General features: G+C 37.7%; 1 protein-coding gene across 10 annotated transcripts in view; it reads left to right on the top strand.

Moving 5' to 3' along the window:
* Positions 1 to 23,959, top strand: part of NUMB (NUMB endocytic adaptor protein) — a 203,872-nt gene that overhangs the window by 74,340 nt on the left and 105,573 nt on the right. For 3 of the 10 annotated variants that reach the window (XM_003987807.5, XM_045060190.1, XM_019833260.3), the window contains one exon: positions 12,953 to 13,040. The exons of the other annotated variants lie outside the window; for them this stretch is intronic. The gene's annotated coding sequence lies outside the window, so the exon portion shown is untranslated. The remainder of the gene's footprint in view (positions 1 to 12,952; positions 13,041 to 23,959) is intronic. 10 annotated transcript variants of the gene reach the window in all.

The following is a 23,959-nucleotide window of genomic DNA, read 5'->3' as shown; positions in this document are numbered from 1 at the left end:
AACATATTAATCACAGTTCTTTTAAAATCTGTGTCTGGTGATTTAAGATATTTGGATCACCATTTGGTCTTTTTTTATTGCCTGCTTTTTCTCTTGTCTTTCAGTCATTTGGTCTTGTCTCCTAGCATTTCTGGTAATTTTTAAAATGAATGTCAGATATTGTGTATAAAAAATTATAGAGGGTTTTAATGATGATACTGTTCTCTAGAAAGGATTTAATTTTCTTGTAGTGGTATTTAAAAGTAGGAGCAAATGACCTTGATCCAATACAGGCTTGAGATGACTTGAGGCTTTGTTTTAGACTTCTTAAGAGCTGGTTTAAATCCAGTTTCCCCTTACTCTGAAGAGTGTTGTCCTTCAGAGGTATCAAATGGAATCCTGGGGTATTTGCCAGAGGCTGTCCTTCTTGGCAGGCCCTGAACTGTAATTTTTCTTTTCCCAGCACTGTGAACCTACCAGAAGTTCTACTTACCTTTTTGGCTTTAAAATAGCGCCCCCCCACCCCCCCCAGCTCTCTTGCTCCATGCACAGGTTAGGATTCAGTAAATACCCTAAGGGCAAATGCGGTACAGAATTTCCAGATTCATTTTTCTGTGGTTGCCTTTTATGTGGAATCTCAGCCCCTCAAATCCTACCTGTCTTGATAAGCCCTGAGCTCTAATTTCTGTCTCTGCAGTCCTGTGAGACGGCCAAAAGGTCTAGTATGCAGCTAGTTGCCTCAGGAAGAAAAAGTAGTGAATGTCAGACTTAGCTCTGCCTTTTCTTTTCCTTTGGTATTTTGGCTTCTCATATCTAGTCTGCTTTCTGTGTATATTTTTTTTGTTTTTAAATCCTGTTTTTATAGATTTTGTTGCCAGGAGAATTGATCAGACACAATCTACTCTATAATAATTTGTAAGGGATGTCTCTTATTGAATCATTTCCTAAATATAAGTTATAATAATAAAGCAATATTATAAACAATTTTAAGGATTTACTAATCATTTGCAGTGAACTTGACAGATGAGGATCCTGCCCTCATGCTGTTTTTATTCTTGCAGAGAAGAGACGTATTAAGTACACATTTATTTATATTGTGATAAAGTATAAAAGAGAAGCAGGATGTTACTTGCTTATTATAGAGATTTAGTTCAGGTGAGAGAGGCAGTGGTCAAGGACAGTTACTTTGAGGAAGTGATATCTGAACAGAGCTCTGAAGAATGAGTAGAATTGGGGGCAGCTGGGTGGCTTGGTTGGTTAAGTGTCTCATCCTCAGCTCAGGTCATGATCTCCTGGTTCATGAGTTCAGGCCCTGCATGAGGATCTGTGTTGACAGCTCAGAGCCTGGAGCCTGCTTCAGATCCTGTTTCTCCCTCTCTCTCTGCCCCTCTCTGGCTCATTTGTGCTCTCTCTCTCAAAAATAATAAAAATTAAAAAAATAACAAGTAGAATTAACTTAGGGAAAAGTAAGCAATTGTTAAAACTATCAATTAGAGAGACCTTATGGTGAAAGGAAGCATGGCGGGTTTAAGATATCAAAGGACAGGTGTAGTTGGACCAATGGGCAAGCCCAAAGTTATGCCAAACTTTTTACAAGCCTTATTAAGGATTTTATCTTTTTTCCCCTGCTTTTTCCAATTCTGATCTGATCATTGGTCTGACTCTAATTCATCTTCTGTCCCTAAACAGAGTTATTTATTTTAGTTATTTATTTGGTACAAATATATTAGGTGCCTTTTGAAAACAAGGTTCTAAATTAGATGCTGAAGTTGATTAAAGACAACATGAAACATTGGCTCTAGAGTCAGACAAACCTGAGTTAAAATGTTACCCTACTAATTATCTGTATAGTTTTGCATCAGTTATTTAATATCTCTAAACCTGAATTTTCTGATGTGCTAAATACTAATGGAAGTGATAATAGGATTAAATGAGCTGACTGATAAATATCCTCAGTAAGTGGTGGCCCTTTTTCTTTTTCTTTCTTTTTTTTCTTTTCTTTTTCTTTTTCTTTTTCTTTTTCTTTTTCTTTTCTTTTCTCTTTTCTTTCTTTTCTTTCTTTCTTTCTTTCTTTCTTTCTTTCTTTCTTTCTTCCTTTCTTTCTTTCTTTCTTTCTTTCATTAGAGAGTGCAAGCAGGGGAGGGGGCCAGCGGGAGAGAGAGAATCTTAAGCAGGCTCCATGCTCAGAGCAGAGTCCAACATGGGGCTTGATCCCACAACCCTGGGATCATGACCTGAGCTGAAATCAAGAGTTGGATGCTTAACTAAGCCACCCAGACATCCCAACAGTGGCCCTTTATTACTATTAAACAACTATAAACTATGAATTCTACTCTCAAGGTGCTTAAATTCCATAGGACATGATCTACACCAATAGTTATAATATGTAAAATGTAGTAAATGCTACAAGAAGTTTTTGAAAAAGCAGTGATTCAGAGGAAGGAGATACTGCTTCCAGACTTGGAGTAATTAGGACTGTTTAATGATGAATATTACGTGTGATAGACTTGGAGCTAGCCATTTTCAAAAGTTAATTTGACATATAGCTATCTTATTCATAAACTTTTACATTTTATTGGGCTTAACAACCAAACTCCTGATTTCTCCCCTCATAATATCCTGTGAAACCATATGAAGAACTTGGCTTCCTTTCTGACCTCGTTTCCCATTCTCCCTTTACTAAGAAAGCTATATAGCTACATTATCTCCTTTCTATTCCTCACTGGGCATAGTTCTGCCTCAGGAATTGGGCACTTGGTGTTCCTTTGACCCAGAATGCTCTCTCTCACCTGTGTACTTGGGTTTTCCCTCTTACTACTCAATATCTTCAGATCTGTCTGCTCAAATATAACCTAGTGAGATTTTCCACTCCCAGAAACCCCACCCCTGTCACTGCTGCTGCTGGAGTGCAGAAGAGTGGGGTGCCCAGTGTAGAGAGAAAGTGTGGAGAGGAGTTAAGATGATGGAGAAATAGGGTGACCCGGATTTCCCTCACCCTCAAACACAGCTGTATTGAGGTCAGATCACTTGGAACACCCAGGAAATTAATCTGCAGAGTGGCAGAAGGATCTCCACAGGTAGAGGAGACAGCTCGGCAGGATCTCAACTAACAAATCAAAGCACACCTGATGGAAGGTCCAGACACTCTACCATGACAGGCAAGGAGGAGTTTTGCAGAGGACTGAACAGTGGGATAGAGCAACCAAATGTGCAACAACAGAATGCAGGCAACACACTCCAAAAACACTTCCTGAAGTGCCAGGCCCTGGACAGTGTATGATCCCTTTTTAATATAGTAGTACTCACAGGTGCAGGACACATTACAAGCTATTAAAACACCTAAAGGACAGAAACCTAGCCAAAATCATGAAACAGAAGAATTCTCCTCAAAAGAAAATCCAGGAAGAAATGACAGAGAATTGCTCAAAACAGATAGAAACAACATATCTAAGAATTTAGAATAACATAAGACTAATAGCTGGGCTTGAAAACGTAGAAGACAGCAGAGAATCTTGCTGCAGAGATCAAAGACCTACGAAGTATGGTGAATTAAGAAATGCTACAGGGGCGCCTGGGTGGCCCAGTCGGTAAGTGTCCAACTTCGGCTCAGGTCATGATCTCACTGTTGGTGAGTTAGAGACCCACGTCGGGCTCTGTGCTGACAGCTCAGAGCCTGGAGCCTGCTTTGGATATTGTGTCTCCCTCTCTGTCTGCTCCTCTCCCACTCACACTCTGTCTCTCAAAAATAAATAAACATTAAAAAAAATTTTTTTAATGCTACAAATAAGATGCAAAATAAACTAGATACAAGGACAGCGAGGATGGAGGATGCAGAGGAGAGAATAGGTGAAATAGAAGATAAAATTATGGAAAATGATGAAGCTGAAAAACAGAGGGAATGAAAATTACTGGATCATGAGGGGATAATTAGAGAGCTGGTGATTCCATGAAACAAAAATAATACCCATATATAGGAGTTCCAGAAGAAGAGGGAGAGAGAGGGGAACAAGGTTTATTTGAACAGATTATAGCTGAGAACTCCCCTAATCTGAGGAAGGAAACAGACATCCAAGTCCACGAGGCACAGAGAACTCCCTTCAAAATCAAAAACAGGTCAACACCATGACATATCATAGTGAAACTGGCAAAATACAAAGATAAAGAGAGCTGAAAGCAGCTAGCGACAAACGGGCCTTAACCAACAAGGGTAGACACATAAGGGTAGTAGCAAACTGTCCACTGAAACTTGGCAGGCCAGAAGGGAGTGGCAGGAAATATTCACTGTGTTGAATAAGAAAAATATGCAGCCAAGAATCCTTTATCCAGCAAGGCTGTCATTCAGAATAGAAAGAGAGATCAAGGCTTTCCCAGACAAACAAAAACTAAAGGAGTTCATGCCCACTAAACCAGTCCTGCAGGAGAGCCTAAAGGGTATTCTGATAGTGGAAAGCAGCAATGACTACAAAGGACCAGAGACATCACCACAAACATGAGACCTACAGCTAACACAATGGCACTAAATCCATACCTTTCAGTAATCACTCTGAATATAAATGGACTAAATGCCCCAATCAAAAGACATAGGGTATCAGAATGGATAAAAAACCAAGATCCATCTATGTGCTGTCTACAAGAGACTCATTTCAGACCTAAGGACACCTGCAGATTGAAAGTGAGGGGATAGAAAACCATCTATCATGCTATTGGACGGCCAAAGAAAGCTGGAGTAGCCATACTTCTATCAGACAAACTAGATTTTAAAACAAAGACCGTAACAAGAGATGAAGGGCATTATATCATTATTACGGCGTCTATTCATCAAGAAGAGCTAACAGTTGTAAATGTTTATGCCCCCAATATGAAAGTACCCAAATATATAAATCAGTTAATCACAAACATAAACACCTGTATAGATAATAATACTGTAATTATAGGGAACTTGAATACTCCACTTATAGCAATGGACAGATCATCTAGGCAGAAAATCAGTAAGGAAACTATGGCTCTGAATGACACATTGGCCTAGATGGACTTAACAGATATATTTAGAACTTTTCATCTTAAAGTAGCAGAATATACATTCTTCTCGAGTGCACATAGAACATTCTCCGAAATAGATCACATACTGGGTCACAAAATAGCCCTCAATAAGTATAATAAGATAATATTATCTTATAAGTATAATAAGATAATAAGTATATAATAATACCATGCATATTTTGAGATCACAATGCTATGAAACTTGAAATCAATCACAAGAAAAACCCTGGAAAGTCCCCAAATGCATGGAGGTTAAGGAATATCCTCCTAAAGAATGAATGGGCCAACCAAGAAATTAAAGAACAACTAAAAAAAAAATATGGAAGCAAATGAAAATGAAAACAAGATAGTCTAAATCCTTTGGGATGCAGCAAAGGCAGTCCTAAGGTGAAAATACACTGTGATTCAGGGCTATCTCAAGAAGCAAGAAAGGTCCCATATACAACCTAACCTTACACCTAAAGTAGCTAGAAAGGCAGCAGCAGAAAAAGCCTAAAGCTAGCAGAAGAGGAGAAATAATAAAGATTAGAGCAGAAATAAACAATATAAAATCCAAAAAAACAGTCGAACAGAGCAATGAATCTAAGAGCTGGTTTTTTGAAAGAATAAAATTGATAAACCCCTGGCCATATGTCTCAAAAACAAAAGAGAGAGGACTCAAATGGTACCAAATAGGACCAGAGTAAAATCATGAATGAAAGAGGAGAGATCACAACCAACACCACAGAAAAACAGATCATTAGAGAGTACTATGAAAAATTATATGTCAACAAACTGGACAATCTGGAAGAGATGGACCAATTCCTAGACACTCACACACTACCAAAACTCAAACAGGAAGAAATAGAACAGACCCATAACCAGCAAAGAAATTGAATCAGTTATCAAAAATCTTCTAACAAATAATAGTCCTGGACCAAATGGCTTCCCAGAGGAATTCTACCAGACATTTATAGCAGAGCAGAGTTAATACCTGTTCTTCTCAAACTGTTCCAAAAAACAGAAACGGAAGGAAAGCTTGAAGCCAACCTTACCTTGATTCCCAAACCAGACAAAGACTCTACTAAAAAGGAGAATTAGAGGCCAGTATCTCTGATGAACCTGGATGCAGAAATTCGTGACAGGGTACTAGCAAATCGAATTCAACAGTATATAAAAAGAATTACCATGATCAAGTGGGATTCATTCCTGGACTGCAGGGCTGGTTCAATATTTGCAAATCAGTCAATATGATACGTCACGTTAATAGAAGAAAGGATAAGAACCGTATGATCCTGTCAATAGATGGAGAAAAAGCATTTGACAAAATACAGCATCCTTCCTTAATAAAAAAAAACCCTTAAGAAAGTCAGGATAGAAGGAACATACTTTAACATCATAAAAACCGTATATGAAAGGCCTACATCTAGTATCATCCTCAATGGGGAAAAACTGAGAGCTTTCCCCTCAGATCAGGAACATGACAGGGATGTCCACTCTCACCACTGTTGTTTAACATAGTGTTGGAAGTCCTCGCAGTAGCAGTCAGACAACAGAACAAAATAAAAGGCATAGACATTGGCAAAGAAGTCAAACTTTCACTTTTTGCAAATGACATGATACTCTACATGGAAAATCCAAAGACTCCACCAAAAAACTGCCAGAGCTGATACAGGAATTCAGCAAAGTCTCAGGATATAAAACCAATGTACAGAAATCGGTCACATTTCTATATACCAATAATGAAGCAACAGAAAGAGAGATCACGGAATCGATCCCATTTACAATTTCATCAAAAAACGTAAAATGCCTAGGAAGAAACCTAACCGAAGAGGTAGAAGATCTCTGAAAAGTATAGAAAGCTTATCAAAGAAATTGAAGAAGACACAAAGAAATGGAAAAAAACATTCCATGCTCATGGATTGGGAGAACAGATATTGTTAAAATGTCAGTACTACCCAGAGCAATCCTCACATTCAGTTCAGTCCCAATCAAAATAACACCAGCATTCTTCACAGAGCTAGAACAAACAATCCTAAAATTTGAATGGAACCACCAAAGACCCCGAATAACCAAAGTAATGTTGGGGGGAAAAAAACAAAGCTGGAGGCATCACAATCCTGGACTTTAGCCTGTATTAGGAAGTTGTAATCGTCAAGACAGTGTGGTATTGACACAAAAACAGATACATAGATCAATGGAACCCACAAATGGACCCACAAGTATATGGCCAACCAATCTTCCACAAAGCAAGAAAGAGTATCCAATGGAGAAAAGACACTATCTTTAGCAAATGGTGTTAGAAGAACTGGTCAGCAACATGTAGAAGAATGAAACTGGACCACTTTCTTACACCACACACAAAAATAAATTCAAAATGAATAAAAGACCTAAATGTGAGACAGGAAACCATCAAATTCCTACATGAGAAAACAGGCAGCAACCCCTTTGACCTTGGCCACAGCAGGTTCTTACTTGACATGTCTCTCTCCGAAGGCAAGGAAAATAAAAGCAAAAATGAACTTTTGGGACCTGATCACAATAAAAAGCTTCTGCACAGCAAAGGAAACAACAAAACTAAAAGGCAGCCTAAAGAATGGGGGAAGATATTTGCAATGGCATATCGGATAAAGGGTTAGTGTCAAAAATCTATAAAGAATTTACCAAACTCAATACTCAAAAGACAAATAATCCAGTGAAGAAATGAGCAGAAGACATGAATAGACTTTCCCTTTTTTAATTTTTTTAGTATGTGTTCATTTTTTAAATATATATATTTTTACATTTATTTATTATTGAGAGTCAGAGAGAGACAGAGCATGAGCAGGGGAGGGGCAGAGAGGGGGAGATACAGAATCTTAAGCGGGCTCCAGGCTCTGAGCTGTCAGCATAGAGCCCACTGAGGGGCTCGAATTCACAAACCAGGAGATCATGACCTGAGCCGAAGTCAGATGCTTAAACAACTGAGCCACCCAGGTGCCCCTTATTCAGTTTTTTTTTTTTTTTGAGAGAGACTGAGTACAAGTGGGGGAGGGGCAGAGAGAGGGGGAGACCCAGAATCTGAAGCATGCTCCAGGCTCTGAGCTGTCAGCACAGAACCCGATGTGGGATTTGAACTCATGAACTGTGAGATCATGACTTGAACCGAAGTCAGACACTTAACTGACTGAGCTACCCAGGTGCCCGTAGACGCTTTTCCAAAGAAGACATCCAGGTGGCAAACAGACACATGAAAATATGCTCAAAATCACTCACCATTAGGTAAATACAGATCAAAACCACAGTGAGATACCACCTCACACTGGTCAGAGTGGCTAAAATTAACAACTCAGGCAACAACACATGTTGGTGAGGAAGTGGATAAAGGGGAACCCTCTTGTACTGTTGGTGGGAATGCAAACTGATGCAGCCACTCTGGAAAACAGTGTGGAGGTTCCTCAAAAAATTAAAAATAGAATTACCCTACAACCCAGCTATTACACTACTAGGAATTTATTCAAAGGATACAGGAGTGTTGATTTGAAGGGCCACATGCACCCCAATGTTTATAGCAGTGCTATCAATAATAGCTAAATTATGGAAAGAGCCCAAATGTCCATGAAGTGATGAATGGATCAAGAAGATGTGGTATATATACACACAATGGAATACTACTTGGCAATGAAAAAGAATGATATCTTGCCATTTCCAACAATGTGGATGGAACTAGAGTGTATTATGCCAAGCAAATAAGTCAGTCAGAGAAAGACATAACACATGATTTCACTCACATGTGGAATTTGAGAAACTTAACAGATGATCATAGGGGAAGGGTAGGAAATAGCTTACACATAGTAAGATCTGATTACATGATACCTGTTATTATGCAGTTTTGTACTTAGATTCAGACTGAGTATAAGATGTGAGTGATAGACTTAGCACAACTGAGAAAGATTAGGGGCACCTGGGTGGCTTAGTCAGTTAAGTGTCCGACTTCAGCTCAGGTAATGATCTCACAGTTTGTGAGTTTGAGCCCCACGTTGGGCTCTGTGCTGACAGCTCACAGCCTGGATCCTGCTTTGGATTCTGTGTCTCTGTCTCTCTCTACCCTTCTCCTGTTCATGCTCTTTCTCTTTCTCTCTCTCTCTCTCAAAAATAAACATTAAAAAAAGAAAAAAGAAAAAATGACTATTTCAGAACAATTTAAATAGTACTTTCACGCAAGAATAATTTGCAAGTACCAAAACTATTAGGTGAAAGTTTGATAAGGAACGTGATATTTACATAGCCTCAAGATAGTTCCTTACAAAATATTAACTTATTACAAAGAGAAAATTAGTAACTTTACAGTAGAGAAACTTGGCAGGAGACTCTTTTACCAAATGATCAAAGTTAGTATCACTGATAATAGAACCCACTAGCCTCTTGGAGTTTTCGATATGTGCGTGAAGGACCCAACATTACTTTGTGACATTCCTGTAAAAAATGCATAGCCTGAGTTTAAACATGAGAGACCATCAGACAAACATAATTGAGGGACATTCTGCAAGATAACTAGTCTATATTCTTTTAAAATATTAGTTTTAAAAGACACAGACTAAGGAACTGTTCAGATGGTAAGTTTCTATAGAGACATTACCACTAAATGTAATGCAAGGTCCTGAATTGGATTTTGGACTGGGGAAATCAGTAGCTTTAAAGGACATTTTTAAGGCAGTTGGAAACATTTGAACATGGAGTGTAATTATGTAACAGAAATATTAACATTGATACAATACTGCTCTGATTTGCTACACTGTGGTTATCTAAGTGCATATCTGTCTTCCTGGGAAAATACATAGAAACATTGAGTGCTGCTCATACGTGGATCCTGAGAAACCTAACAGAAGACCATGGGGGAGGGAAAAAGGGAAAAAAATAGTTACAGAGAAGGAGGGAGGCAAACCATAAGAGACTCTTAAATACTGAGAACAGAGGGTTGATGGGGGGGTGGGGGAGAGGGGAAAGTGGGTGATAGGCCTTGAGGAGGGCACCTGTTGGGATGAGCACTGGGTGTTGTACGGAAACCAATTTGACAATAAATTACATTTAATAATAAAAAAAGAAACGAGTGCTAAAATGGTACAGTGTCTGCGACTCACATGGTTCAGGAAAAAAAAAGTGTGAAAGAATGACAAAGCAAATGAGGGAAATGTAAATAATCAGTGGTATTTGCAAGCTATATAAAATAAAAAGCTACCTAAAAATTCCTAAGTCACAATTTTTCATATTTGTGAGTTGTGATTGAACAACTTGATTTTATTGGTTATTAATAGAGTCACAAAAAGGACAAAAATTATTCTCATCACTTAGAGAAAGTAAAGTAGTGAACGAAATGCTTATCAAGTTGAAAAATTACAAATTGTTAAGATACAGAGCAGAAGGACTTGAATTTTTGTTTGGAGTTCTGTAATGGCCAAGTTACCTCAAGCACCTTATTTTCCTATATTCATTTCCTTTGATATGTTTACAATAGGTTTTTAAAGGATTTCCTAAGGATTTCCTATTTAACTAATAAGTTTTCTTTTAAAAGGGTGCTTTGTGAAAACAGATTGCCATATTCTAGACAAAAACCTTTATAAATTTATTAAGAAAATTTGAAGGCTATTTTTGGAATTATTTTTTGTTTAGTTTTTTAAAGTTTTAATTTAAATTCCAGTTAACATACAGTGTAATATTAATTTCAGATGTACAATTTAGTGGTACAATTCCATACAAAATGCAGTGCTCATCACAACAAGTGCACTCCTCCTCAATCCCCATCACCTATTTCACCTATCCCCCACCCCCCAACCTCCCTTCTGTTAACCATCAGTTGGTTTTCTATAGTTAAGAGTCTTTTTCTTGGTTTATGTCTCTGTCTCTCTTCCCCTTTGCTCATTTGTTTTGATTCTTAAATTCCACACATGAGTGAAATCATATGGCGCTTGTCTTTCTCTGATTTCACTCAGCATAATACTCTCTAGCTCTATCCATGTTGTTGCAAATGGCAAGATTTCATTTTTTATGGCTAATATTCCACTGTATATATTTACCACATCTTCTTTGTTCATCAATTGATGGACACTTGGGCTGCTTCCATATCTTGGCTATTAAAAATAATGCTGCTATAAACATAGGGGCACATGTATCCCTTTAAATTAGTGTTCTTGTATTCTTTGGGTAAGTACCCACTAGTGCAATTGCTGGATCATAGGGTACTTCTCCTTTAAAATTTTTGAGGAACCTGCCTACTGTTTTCCAGTGACTACAGCAGTTTGCATTCCCACCAGCAGTGCATGAGTGTTCCTTTTTTTCTATATCCTTGCCAACATCTGTTCTTGTGTTGTTGGTTTTAGTCATTGACAAAGATGATGTGATTTGTCATTGTAGTTTTGATTTGCATTTCCCTGATGATTATTGATGATGAGCATCTTTTCATGTGTCGGTGTTTTTGCAATTATTTGTTAAAAGGGAATATATTAGGGAATGGACATTCTGTATTAAATCTTTGAGCTAGGGGCGCCTGGGTGGCTCAGTCATTGAAGTGTCCAAGTTCAGTTCAGGTCATTGCTCACAGTTCCTGAGTTTGAGCCCCACCCACATCAGGCTCTCTGCTGTCAACATAGAGCTTGCTTCGGATCCTCTGTCCCAGTCTCTCTCTGCCCCTCCTCCACCCATTCTCTTTTTCTCTCTCAAAATAAATGCATAAACATTAAAAAAAATAAATCTTTGAGCTACAATGAACAATCATTTTAATAATTATTTTTATGTAATAAGTTATTTTAATACTTAGTAGAATTCTTGCTATTAGACTGGTGACATTCATAAAAACTCACCTTGATAATATTATTGATGAGCTGTTTAACAAAATTATCCTATAGGGCTTTTGTAAAATATTATTCCTATCATTCCTTTAAAAACAGGTTTTTATATTGTATTACTAAAACTTCCCCCTTCAAAGAAACAACTAACTTTATCACAAATAGATAATGTTACAGATGATTTATTGGTAAATGCAGGTATTAATAGAAATGTGTTTATTTATTGTAAAATTATTTTATTGAGATTCTAAAGGCAGCAATAGTGACAATTAAACTTGTTTGACCCATAAAATACTAGTTACAAATGAAATAATCATTCCTTAGTAGTAATATACTAATACCCTGCTTTGATGACATGCCTCTTTGTCTTTTTCTTACAGAAATTTCTTCCTACCATAGCTAGGAATCACTCCTTGTCGATACAGCTATTCACGTTTTGGGCCCCTTGAATACTATCAGTCTTTTTTTTTTTTTTTTAAATGTTTATTTATATTTGAGAGAGAGAGAGAGACAGACAGACAGACAGACAGACAGACAGACACAGACAGCATGAGTCGGAGAGGGACAGGGAGAGATGGAGACAAAATCTAAAGCAGGCTCAGACTCTGAGCTGTCAGCACAGGAGCACAGCCTGGTGCAGGGCTCCAGCTCACAAGCTGTGAGATCATGACCTAAGCTGAAGTCGGACGCCCAACGGACTGAGCCACCCAGGTGCCCCTGAATACTACCAGTCTTAGAAAGGATATGTACGGAATGGAATTTGTGCGAGTTGTCAGCAAACAACAGTGTCTATTCTGTTCGTCTCTTTCTTTGTGTCTACATAGTATTTTATATTTCACAGATTCAGTCTTTTACCTCTCAGGCATTTGACTTGTAATTAGGGGAATTATTTGTTACAAATTAGAGGAGATTTTGCTTCTACACCAGTGTGTGGATTTTATAGTTTCTCTGGTAACTTGGAGTGGTCATTTTACATCATTAGAATAAAGTCCTGTTCTCTGGGGTAAATTGAGAATCTCCTCTTTGTATTTGGTGTACCTGTATTTTGTTTGGAGTTACCCTATCACTGTAACATAGCAGTAATTATGTTACAACAACAATTTTGTGAGATGTTTATTATTCTCATTTTACAGATGAGGAAACTGAGGCTTGGTGAAGTTACGAAACTTGTCCAAAGTCACACAGCTTACTGTAAAGGGCACAGCCAAGATTCAGAGCCAGGTCTGTCCAACTTCAAAACTCTTAATTGTAGCCATGAAACTTTGAAATAGCTGTTAAATATCAACCTATGATAAGTTATATTGCTATTAATATTGCTTAACTGTTGTTTAACTGTTACTAATAATTTTTTTAATGGTGAGTTTTTCTGTCCATGATAATTTTATGTACCTTTTAAATATTGTGAAAAGAAGTGTAACATAGTAATTGAGGGTCTGGGCTCTCGAGACAGATTCCTGGTTATGAATCCCTAAGCTTTTCTACTTGTGTGACATTAGGAAAGTGACTTAACTTTTTCTGTACCTCAGTTTTTCTGTCTGTAAAATTGTGATAGTAATATTATCCACCTGATAAAGTTGTAAAGATTAAATTATATAATATGTACCAAAGCACTTACAACAGTACCTGATACATAGTAAGCAATCAATAATCATCTCCTAGGAGTTAGTAAAACAAATGATCATTATTTCTATATTAGGAAACTGAATAAGGAAAGTTTAAGCACCAATATAAGGTATCATAAAATTCACATGAACTAAAATTAAATTTGAATAAGTTAGACCTAGGGAAAATCATACATTTAATCAATTTCACATCTGTGGTAGAACAAACTGGGCAACTGCTTATGAGCCTCACAAGTACAAGAATATTTTACGTGTAAGGACCAAACATAGTTCCACTATAAATACCCTTTGAGCCCTATATGATCATTGTATTATGAATGTGTTTTATCTGTTTTCTCCTTATAAATGCAATTTATATTCAGAATAAATGTTTACATTTTTAGGTGGCTTTTAAGGAGATATTTTGGCAATATTTGTAGATAATGACAAATAACCAAAACCTTATGTGTTATGTAAAATGTTGGGAACATTTCATCATTTGCAGGAATAGTTACCAGAACTTAACATTGTATTGAATGTGCACAGTGATTGACCTTTGAACTGGTGGGGCCACAGCACATTCAGCTAGAACTCATCCACGTACTGATCACGTACTCTTTACTAATACTTGTTCATTGCAGCTGTAAGAATTCTTGGGGCGCCTGGGTGGCTCAGTTGGTTGAGCAACCAACTTTGGCTCAGGTCATATCTCACGGTTTGTGAGTTCGAGCCCCACGTTGGGCTCTGCTGACAGCTCAGAGCCTGGAGCCTGCTTCTGAGTCTGTGTCTCCCTCTCTCTCTGCCCCTCCCCCACTCATGTTCCGTCTCTGTCTCAGAAATAAATAAATAAACATTAAAAAACATTAAAAAAAAAAGAATTCTGAAGTGCCACATCCACTCTTACTATAGCTTAAAGTAAAATATGTGATCAGTGACTAAGAAGTTTATACCAATTGCAAACATATGCATAAATGGGAGTATTTTGGGTCAAGTTCTGCAAATATTCCAAAGCTGTTGTTTTAAAATGGGACTTGCCCAGGAGTGCTTGGGTGGCTCAGTCAGTTGAGTGTCTGACTTGATTTAAGCTCAGGTCATGATCCTGGGGTTGTGAGATCGAGCCCCATTGGACTCTGCACTGAGTGTGGAGCGTGCTTGGCATTCATTCTTTCTCTTTCCCACTCCCTCTTCCTCTCTTTCCCCCTTTTCTCCCCTTCTCTCTCTTCTTCCTCTCCCTCTCCCCATTTGCCCCCTCTCTGGCTTGCACTTTCTCTCAAATAAAAAAAAAAATATATATGTATGTGTATATATTATATATATGTATATATATTATGTATGTATGTTGTATATATATTACATAGGTATATATAAATCAAATACATAAAATGGGACTTGCCTTGTATATGAGCCCAAGATCTCCCTGTAACTTTTTTTTTTTAATGGTTTTTTATTTATTTTGAGAGTGAAAGAGTGAGCACAAGCAGGGGAGGGCAGAGAGAGAGGGGGACAGAAGATCTGAAGCCGGCTGTGTGTTGCCAGCAGAGAGCCTGATGTGGGGCTTGAACTCACAAACTGCGAGATCATGACCTGAGCCAAAGTCTGACACTTAACCAACTGAGCCACCCAAGTGCCCCAGATCTCTGTAACTTTTTAAAAAAGATCTTTGTAACTTTTAATCTACACATGCATTAATTCTGTTATATGATACCGAATCTTCCTATCCTTGAACATGGTATGTCTTTCTAGTTCTTTAAATATTTAAAAATATCTCAGTAAAGTTTTTTATTTTTCTCTAAATGTCTCTCAAACCTTCTCTTTGAATTATTAGATGCCTTTTTTCTTGTTACTATTATAAATAGTATACTTTTCCTCTTTTGTTTTTCCTTTCCATTTCTATTTGCTGATGTAAGCTTTTTTGGTAAACAGATCTATGTTCAGTCACCTTACTAAATTACTTTATTAAAATAATGTGAATGCAAATTGTGTCTTCCTTTGCAATGCTTACATCTTTTCTCCTTTTTTTGTCTTACTATACTAGTTAGGACTTACAGTATAATATTCGATACAAGTGTTAATAGTGGGCATTCTTATGTTGCACTTAAAAAAATTTTTTTTAATGTTTATTTATTTTTGATAGAGCGTGAGCAGGGGAGATGTAGAGAGAGGGAGACACAGAATGCAAAGCAGGCTCCAGATTCTAAACTGTCAGCACAGAGCCCAACACAGGGCTCCAACTCACAGACTATGAGATCATGACCTGAGCTGAAGTTGAATACCTAACTGACTGAGCCACCCAGGCGCCCCATGTTGCACTTAATTTTTAAAAACAAGTGCTTCATGGAATGCCTTGGTGGCTCAGTTGGTTAAGCATCTGATTTCGACTCAGGTTATGATCTCACGGTTTGTGAGTTCGAACCCTGTGTCGGGCTCTGTGTTGATAGCTCGGAGCCTGGAGCCTGGAGCTTCGGATTCTGTGTCTCCCTCTCTCTCTGCCCCTCCCCTTCTTGCATACTGTCTCTGTCTCTCTCTCTCTCAAAAATAAACATTAAAAAAAAAAAAAAACAAAGTGGGTGCTTATGTTTTATGATTAAGAATAGTGCTTGCTGTAGATTTTTTTTCTTTTAAGTTTCTCTGTTTAAGTAAACGGTACACCCAACATGGAGTTCTAACTCGTGACCCAGAGTTCAAGAGCACATGTTCTTCCAACTCAGCCCCAGATGCCCCACTGTTTGTTGTAGGTTTTTCATAGATATACTATAGGTTAAAGACATTTCTGTTGCTAGTTGGCTAAGATGTTTTTTTTGTGTGTGAAGAATGAGTATTAAGTTTTATCAGACACTTTTTCTGTACTTGTGAGATCATATGTTGTCCTTCCTTATTCTGTTCAGGGTGGTGAATGACATTTATATATTTTCTAATGTTGAATTACCCTTGCATTGCTGGAATGAACCAAACTTAATCATGATAGTCTTTTTTTTTTATATACATACAAGTGGATTTATTTTATTAGTATTTCATTTAGGATTTTTATATCTATGTTCATGGGTAATGTTGGCCCATAATTTCATTTCTTACATTATCTTTGTTTGATTTTGGTGTTCAGATCATACCAGCCTTGGGGTGCCTACTTGGCCCAGTCGGTAGAGCATGTGATTCTTGATCTCAGGGTTGTGAGTTCAGGCTCCATATGGGTCATAAATCTCAGTTTAAAAAAGTAAATTAATAAAAACAAATGTCAAAAAGATTATAACAGCCTCAAAGAATGAGTTGAGAACTATTCCTCCCCCCTCCACTCTGGTCCGCCCATCGCCACTAACGGTTTATGTAAGACTAGAATGATCTGGGGCCCCTGGGTATCTTGGTCGGTTGAATGTCAGACTCTTGACTTTGGCTCAGGTCGTGAACTCATGGTTGTGGGATCAAGACCCGTGTTGGGCTCAGAACAAAGTGCGGTTGGGATTCTCTCTCTCCCACTGTCTCTGCCCTTTCCCTCCTTGTGCGCTCTCTCTCTCTCTCTCAAATAAATAAATTAAAAACAAAACAAAACAAGACTAGAATGATCTGTTTCCTGTTTCTTGAACATTTGGCCAAACTTCTGTTCAACTGTCTGGGCCTAGTATTTTGGGGGGAGTGAGTGGGCTTAGAATTTTTTTGGTAGGTATGTATTCAGTTTTCTAATGGTCTTATTTAAATTTTCTGTTTGTAGTTACGTCAGTTTTTAGAAAAATTTTTTCTTTGGGGCGCCTGGGTAGCTTAGTCAGTTGAGCATCTGACCTCAGCTCAGGTCACAATCTCACGGTCTGTGAGTTTGAGCCCTGCATGGGGCTCTGTTTTGTCTGTTTTGTTTTGTTTTGTTTTGTTTTGTTTTGTTTTGTTTTGTTTTTTAAGTATTTGGCATAGGGGCACCTGGGTGGCTCAGTTGATTAAGCATCTTACTCTTGATTTCAACTCAGGTCATGATCTCACAGTTGATGTGTTCAAGTCCTGTGTTGGGCTTTGTACTCACAATGCTGAGCCTGCTTAGGATTCTCTCTCCCTCTCTGCCCCTCCTTGCTCATGTGCATGTGCGTGTTCTCTCTTTCTCCCAAAATAAATAAATAAACTTAAGAGTATTTGGCATAAAGTTATTCAAAGCATTCTTTTATTATCTTTTAAATTTCTGCTTAGTATTTCTTTTTTATTCCTAATATTTTTTGTGACTTCTTTTTTTCTTCATCTATCTTGCTAAAGCGTTTATATATTTTCTTAGCTGTGTCAAAAACTAGTGCTTGACTTTGATTTTCTCTATTGTATGTTTTCTGTTTATTAATTTTTGGCCATTTTCCTTTACATACCTTTTAAGTGAAAAGCAGAATCTAATATAAGGACATTAGAGTATCTCATATTTTCCAAGGACAGGATTTCATGAAGAAATTTTTTTTTAATGTTTATTTTTGAGAGAGAGAGAGAGACAGAGCATGAGCAGGGGAGGGGCAGAGAGAGAGAGAGAGAGAGGGAGACACAGAATCTGAAACAGGCTTCAGACCCTGAGGTGTCAGCACAGAACCCAATGCAGGGCTCAAACTCAAAAGCTGTGAGATCTTGATCTGAGCTGAAGTCGGATGCTCAACTGACTGAGCCCACCCAGGTGCCCCCCAGGTACAGGATTTCAGTCGGCCTTAAGAACAGCTGCACCCAGGGGCTTACAGTGCTACTAGGACTTTACTTCTTTCGTTTGAGTCTGTTTCTTTTGTCTCATTGTCAACTGGGTTTTCTATTCTTCGGTCTACATGGCAGAAAATGGTGACAGTGAGCCTCTGAGTGTGATGTCATTCCCAACTTTGTGTGCTCTTGATTCCTCCAGTGATTTCAGATTTTTCCATCTGGATCACTTCTTTGTTTTTGAAGATTTTTTTTTCTTTAGAATTCTCTTTAATGAGATTTTTTGTAGTAAACTCTGTTTTTGTTTGTTTTTGTCTGAAAGTGTCTGTATTATTTTTTTTTGATAGGTATTTCACTAGGTATAAAATTACAGGCTGGCAGTATTATTTTAGTCATTGGAAGAAATAATTCCACTCCCTTCTGGTTTCCATTGTTTATATTGATAAATCAGCTGCCTAATAGTTGTTAATATAAGTGAATGTGTCTTTTTTTTTTTTTTTCTTTTTTTCTTTTTTTATCTCTGGCTGCTTTTGTACTGTTTATGTTTTTGGTTTCCTGAACTTTCATATGCTGTGCCTAGGTATAGATTTCTTTTTATTTTTCCTGTGTGAGACTTTTACTGTGAATTGCTTATTTTCCCTGGAAAAATATTTGTGGTTCTTCTTTGAGACCCGAGAATGAAATGCGCTGCTTCAAGGGTGTATACCTTTAGTTTTTTCCCCCAGATACCTCAAGGTACTGCAACATGGTGACTAAATTTATCCCTAGAGGTTTTGTGCCACCCTAATGGGGTGACTGTGGATTGCAAATATGTGTATGAGCCTTCTTGTCCACAACCTCTTAGAAATCCTTGTTCTCTTTGCATCAAGAAGACAAATTTCCTTGTCCTTCGGTGATGAGATGTGGGAAGAGATGGACTGGATTTACTTCCTGTTCACTCTTTTCCTGAACATAAAACTTTTGGGGTGTGTGGGGGGGGGGCAGGTCTCAGTTTTATGCAGAAAGGGTCTCCTGTTACATTTCCATGTTGGGTAGGTCTTATTCTTTGATTTCTGTTTTCTCCCAAGAGATCATCAAAAGTGAAGCTCAACTTGGTGAGCTATGCAGATGTATACAGGATAAAAACTCTTTCATTATGCCACTGCTCTCTTTGAGTTTCTGCTTTCTTATAGATTGTGGTCTGGTTATTCCTTTATGATCTTGTCAACTCTTCATGCTTCAGTGCTTTTAATATTTTTTTTTAATTTTTTTTTCAACGTTTATTTATTTTTGGGACAGAGAGAGACAGAGCATGAACGGGGGAGGGCCAGAGAGAGAGGGAGACACAGAATCGGAAACAGGCTCCAGGCTCCGAGCCATCAGCCCAGAGCCTGACGCGGGGCTCGAACTCACGGACCGCGAGATCGTGACCTGGCTGAAGTCCGACGCTCAACCGACTGCGCCACCCAGGCGCCCCAATATTTTTTGAAATAAAATTTTACCCATCACTTTTAGCTGTTTTCAATGAGATAATTGGGTGAAAATCTAGCCTGATATATTACTGGAAGTGGAATTTTATTCTAATTTCTTTGTGTTTTCTTTTTGTGATTCCTTCAGATAGATGCTTAACTCGCCAATTACTAGGCTTTTTTCTCATATAAGCATTTAAAATTATACATTTAGGTCTTTCATCCATTTTGAATTTATTTTTGTGTATGGTGTAAGAAATTGGTCCAGTTTCATTTTTCTGCATGTCGCTAAATTAACTCAGGAAACAACAGATGTTGGTGAGGATGCGGAAGAAGGGGAACCCTTTTGCACTGTTGGTGGGAATGCAAACTGGTGCAGCCACTCTGGAAAGCAATATGGAGGTTCCTCAAAAAATTAAAAATAGAACTACCCTATGACCCAGCAATTTTATCCAAAGGATACAAAATTTATCCAAAGGATACAAAAATGCTGATTTGAAGGGGCACGTGCACCCCAATGTTTATAGCAGTGCTATCATCGATAGCCAAATTATGCAAAGAATCCAAATGTCCATCGACTGATGAATGGATAAAGAAGTGGTGTGTGTATCTATATCTATATAGATATACTGTGGAATACTACTCGGCAATGGAAAAGGATGAAATCTTGCCATTTGTGGGGCGCCTGGGTGGGTGGGTCAGTCACTTAAACATCTGATTTTGATTTTGGCTCAGGTCATGATTTCACAGTTTGTGAGTTCTAGTCCCATCTTGGGCTCCACGCTGACAGTGCAGAACCTGCTTTGGATTCTCTCTCTCTCTCCTTATCTCTCTCTGCCCCTCCCCTGAGTGTCTCTATCAATAAATAAACTTAAAAAAAAAAAACTTGACATTTGCAACAATGTGGATGGAACTAGAGTATCTTATGCTAAGTGAAATAAGTCAGTCAGAAAAAGATACCATATGATTTCAGTCATGAAACACAACAATTTGAGAAACACAACAGATGAACATAGGGGAAGGGAAGGAAAAATAAGATAAAAACAGAGAAGGAGGCAAACCATAAGAGACTCTTAAATACAGAGAACAAACAGGGTTGCTGGAGGGGAGGTGGGTAGGAGGATGGGTTAAATGGTCGATGGGCATCAAGGAGGGCACTTTTTGGGATGAGCACTGGGTATCGTACGTAAGAGATGAATCACTGGGTTCTACTCCTAAAGCCAGACTACACTGTATGTTAACTAACTTGAATTAATATAGGGGTGCCTAGGTGGCTCAGTCGGTTAAGTGTCTGACTTCGGGTCAGGTCATGATCTCACGGTTAACAAGTTTGAGCCCCACATAGGGCTTTCTGATGTCAGTGCTGAGCCTGCTTTGGATCCTCTGTCTCCCTCTCTCTCCCCCTCCCCTGCTTATGCTGTCCCTCTCAAAAATAAACATTTAAAAAAATTATACATTTATAAGTGACTTAATAAGGTTTGAAATGGAATATTTTCATTATTTTTAACTATATCCATTTAAGATTTTTCATTTTCTATTATAATTTTTAGGTATATTTGCTCCTTTAAGCCATGACCTATGATCCTCAAGTCAATTAGGAGTTTTGAAATACATGAATTTTAAAAGATTTATCTTTTTTGTTATATTTAACTCACCTCTAAAAAAAATTCATGATTTTCAGTTTGGTTCACAAAGCAAGACTCAACTATGTGCTATATGTAAGAGATATAAAAAGTGATTTAGAAAAGCTAAAAATAAAGGGAAAGGCAAAGATATGCAAAGCAAATGAAAACAATATGAAAGTATGGGTTGCTCTGTGACCACTCTTTTTAGGGATTTTTCTCCCCTTCCTGATAACAAACTTTAGTGAATAACCAGTATTCCATATCATTGAAACTTTTTGAAGTTCTCGGAAGATTGATTTTATATTAATTATTGAATGGTCATTTTTCTTTCTTCTTCTCCTGCCCCTGCCCCTTTCCTTCCCCTCTTCTCCCTTCCCTACTTCCTCTTTTCCTTACACTTTAACATCTCTGAAACTGGGATCTATCTCATATTGGTATGCATCTTACTACTCATGATATTTCACAATTAATGAACAGTTATTAATAATTAATTTTGGCAGGAATTTTTCTTAGTGTAACATATCTTGCAATCTCTGGCATGTTAGTTTTGGTGAAATATACATTATACGTATCATGACTCTTCCTTCATTCCAACCCATCCCCTGCTTGAAATGCATCCCCTTTTTTGTCCTTCCTTTCCTATGCTTACTTATATCATTCAAGACCTTAAGGGTAGAAATAATCTTTAGTACTTCATGCTGGTTCCTCTTCTGCCAGCACCTAGCATAATATGTTGTTGGACACAGGGTTTTAAACAAGTAAGGGAAATGTGTACATATAATGAATCATAGCATGGGCTGTGATATATTTATATTAGTGATCAATTTTTTAGCTTGTTAGTAAGAGAAGATAAACATGTACATTTTGGATAGAAAGAACAGAGCCCAATGATTCCTATATAAAGCAACTTTGAGAATTCATTGGATCGATGCTTAGTCATCTGATGATGGTCAAGGGTTTAACCAATGAAACAAAAAAAAATTATGAACTATAAACACTGAAGGAAATAAAAAGAATGGTATAATACAGAATAATAGAGAACGGTATTTAGAAAGAGGAAAAAAGAAGGCCTCGTCAACAAGATATATTTTTTTTAAATACTTGCATATCCACAAATATTTTTTTTTAATGGTTATTTTTGAGAGAGAAAAAGAGCATGTGCAGGGGTAGGTCAGAGAGAGTGGGAGAATCCACAGAATCCAAAGCAGGCTCCAGGCTCTGAGCTGTCAGCACAGAGCCTGACATGGGGCTTGAACTCGCAAACTACAAGATCGTGACCTGAGCTGAAGTCTGACACTTAACCAACTGAGCCACGCAGGTTCCCCAATAAGATATTTAGGTTGAGACTTGAGATATGAATGAAAGACAGAAGTTCTTGAAGGGTCTGAAAGAAAAGCATTTCAGACAGGGAAATAGCCAACCCAAAGTGGAAGAGAGCTTTTAGTTAACTGAAAGGCTCATAGCTGGGGAGAGTGTCACCTCAAGGTAAGAGAGGCAGGCAGGAGCTATACCTTATATGTTAACATTTACTCAACCTTTGTGATGTTCTGGGCATTGTTCCATGCATTTCTTGGGCATTGTCAGTTATTCTGCCATACTGACTTCCCAAATGCTGAGAGTTTGGATTTAATTTGAAGGTGCATTAGAAAGCCATGGAACTATTATGCAGTGCATGATTCATTTTACGCTTTTAAAGATTACACTGGCTACCTTGTACACAGTTGATCAGAGGGGGACAGTAGAGGAAATAAAGATAAATTCTGGTTGATGGCTTATACTAGTAAGATAAGAGGGAAAGTTGTTTTGGACCATGGTTCTGATGGTGGAGATAAAGAGCAATGGACAAACTTAAGATAATATTTTATAAGTCTTTTGTTAATGGTTTGGATAAGGGGAGAGGATTGTGAGGGAAAAGGAGTCTGATCACAGAGCGGAGAGGGTTAAAGAATTGAAGAGATGATGTATGTAGATGATATGTGAAGTTATTTGTGAGGAAAGGAGTGCAGAGCTGTTTTTAACCTTCTTATTTCTATAATTTTTCCAGTGACATTTCTGTCTCTCTTTTAAATTCTTGGAACCAAATATATTTTTATTCTAGTCTGCCTCTCCAGATTCAGCACCTTTTTCTCATCCCACACTTAACAGATGCTTAGAGGAGGGAAGTCAGTGTAAAAGTAGGCTAGCATTCTCAGCAGTTCTGCCCTTTTTCATCAGGATGTTCCTTGCTAAATCAGTCCTTGCTATATCAGAGAAAACCATTTTGTTTTATAAGTACAGTTTAATTTTTGAAGGAACACCATTTTAATGAAGTCAGTTGTATATATTTGTATTGTGAGGTTAGGGGTGATGGTCATATTTTTATGTTCAGTCTTAACATGCCTTAAAAGGTAGAGGTGAGTATAGCTGAATTGCAAATTCAGTTCACCGATTGTTTTCTCAATTGAAAGGCAAGAGATCAACTAAAAGATAAAATTGATTGTGTAACTAACCGAAAGAAAAAGTCTTCAGAAGAGATAGCTTTGTTTCTTTAATATTGCAGGTTTTTTAAATATTACAAGGTCAGCTTTTGAAACCACTGTTGACTGCAGTTTTAAGTAGACAGGTTCTTTACTCATTTTATGAAGCTCTAGTTTTCTCTTACAGTCTTTTAAGAGTGAATAAAGAAGCCAAAGCCACATATCTAAACAAAAGAAATAATTTTGTAAACAAGATGAGTGGGAAGATTAAAAGGAAGGTAGAAACTGAAAATTAAACGCTGATGATAGATCAGGGTCACAAAATACTGTTTAAATCCACTTAAATTTTCGATAGTTACAGAATCCTTTGAG

The sequence above is a fragment of the Felis catus genome, chromosome B3 (genome assembly GCF_018350175.1).
Source record: "Felis catus isolate Fca126 chromosome B3, F.catus_Fca126_mat1.0, whole genome shotgun sequence".
NCBI lineage: Eukaryota > Metazoa > Chordata > Mammalia > Carnivora > Felidae > Felis > Felis catus.
This window is presented reverse-complemented; position numbering and strand designations above follow the sequence as displayed.